Genomic DNA, 2500 nt, shown 5'->3' with positions numbered 1-2500 from the left:
AGTCACAGGCACACCAGCTCCAATTTTCCTCTTCTGCGATTTTCTCGAACCAACCTCAACCAAACCTCTTCCAACTCCTTTCTAAACTCAAAAACAACCTTATGACCATACTCCACTCATCCCAAGCATCCCAAATACCTAGAACTCAAGCACATGCATCCACAAACTCATAATTCACCATTGCCACTCCTAAGCTCTAAAACTCAGTAAAAACCAGCTGAACAACAAAGTTAGAGTTTAGACTTTATACCTTTGATAGGATTTTGAACACAAGCTGTCTCTAGATCTCCTTGGCCTGCTTCTCCTTAACTTTTTCCCTAAATTTCCCCAAAGGTCCCCATCAAACTCAGCTTATACACCATAGTTCAGAAACAAAACTAGCAACTGAAGAAATTACAAAACCTTACCTCAAGTGATGGCCTAACCTTGCTAAACCCTTGTCAATTCCCCACACTTAACTTAGAATCCTTGATGCTTAGTTTATCCCAGCTCTCCTCTGAGCTTTACTCCAAAAATCCTCAAGAAACAGGTGAAGAAAACATGAACCGACCTAGAGAACTCTCTCTGTTTTCCCTCCTTTCTTTTCCCTTCCTTTTCTTTCTTTTTCAGACTTCTACAATATTCTACAAATCCCACTAACATAAAACCTCAGCATATCTATTCCTTACATGCCAAATGACCCTAATGCCCTCCCCTTTATTTCTAAACCTTTAGTCCATTTAAGGGCATTTTAGTCATTTTACCCAATACCCCTAAGCTCACCCCGAGCCGGGTATAAATCCCAGCCATGACTTTTTTGCTACTTTGCTCACTTGGATCGTCTCGAGTCACAGATCACAGATATATCCTCATAATAATGTGGTCTCAACAATTATCACATATATCAAAGCAGTTATGCCCATAATGGCCAAAATTACGATTATGCCCTTCTAACCTAATCAGGGCCTACATGCATACTAATACACATAGTCATGCATCTCAAATACTCAAGTAGTCATATAACATGTTTTAACTCATAATCATGCATCTTAATAATTAAAATCACACATAATTCCCATTATGCCCTCCAGGCACGCTAATCAAGGCCCTTAAGCCTTATTAGTGAATTTGGGTCATTACAAAAATGGTATCAGAGCACCGAGTTTAAATACCTCAGAGTGTGTCACCAAATAGATTAATTTTTTTTTAAGTAAAGTATTTTAATATATAAATGCATATGTATGTAGAAAGCATCCATTCCTCGCTAACTGTTTAGATTTAATTCTCAGACCTAAGTTGATGGCTCCGAGAGGAAGGGCAACGAGGAGGAGGCTTACAGCTGAAGTCCCTGAGGTTGAGCTTCCCCGTCAGCCAGCTGCATTTCCAATGAATGCCATTCTTGAGGCTTTAAGAGGCCTTCCTGCCCAGCAGATGGATCTAGCTGCTCGGAGAGTCATCACTTCAAGATTTTCCATTGGATTCAAATGCCTGAGTTTGAGGGTGGGGAAGACCCTATGATGGCTGAAAGATGGTTGGGAGTTTTATTGAAACTTTTCAGAGAAGAGTTGCCCAAAGTTTTCTCTCCAAAAATCAGAAATTGGTCCCTTAAAAATGGTTTTTCCTTCTCTATTTATAGAGAAGGTTGCAGAATTTATTCCCACATATTTTGGGAAGATATTCTATAAATCAATTAAAATAATGCTATTTAATGCATTATTTCCTTTATACACGGAAACATCCTGTGAAGATTGGGAATGGATAACAGATAAAATGATGTCCCTTAAATATTGGTATTGTACAAAAATAAACATGTTCATACGTAACTGATTATCCCAAATGATTAATCAAATCTTCGAGATCAGCAATTGGCATTGAACTTGCCGAGACCATGAGTCAACCACGAGCTTGTCACCTAAATTCTATGCTCTGAACAAGTTGATGCTGACGATGCTGTCACATCTGAGCACTTCCCCAGCTCGATCCATCTCAGCTGAAGCAATTATGGAAAGGTATATTCATGTGTCATACCATGACCATTGCGAGCTCATAGCACACTCTAGGCCACACATCCTTGAGGTCGTTGTTTACTTCAAAGAGGTTCAACAGTGTGATCATATGATGACTGCATATATTTCGAGCTCACACTTGACGAGCCCAGTTTTCGGGGTCATAACTTCTTGTATTCTTTAATTGATAGAATTGATGTCCTCTTTGATTGATATAGTGGAACCACTTTAGTTTATCCGTTGGGTTTATGAATGCTTGTTTCATTCTTGAGAGTGCAACTTAAGAATGGTTCTTGTTTCGATTTGCTGCCATTAGTATTATTGTACTAGAATTGAGATTGGTTTGTCATATGATGCAATGGTAAGACAACAAGGATTTTAGATATTTTTGTCGTGTTTCACTCTTTACTCATCTTTATTATGTATGATATTGATCTAATTTTATTAGGTAGGATTGCAAAGAGCTCTATCATTGGGAAAGACATAACAAAAACAAATGTCATGATACTGCCATA

The sequence above is a fragment of the Humulus lupulus genome, chromosome 7 (assembly GCF_963169125.1).
Source record: "Humulus lupulus chromosome 7, drHumLupu1.1, whole genome shotgun sequence".
NCBI lineage: Eukaryota > Viridiplantae > Streptophyta > Magnoliopsida > Rosales > Cannabaceae > Humulus > Humulus lupulus.
The sequence above is the reverse complement of the archived record's forward strand: the minus strand, read 5'-3'. Positions refer to the sequence as shown.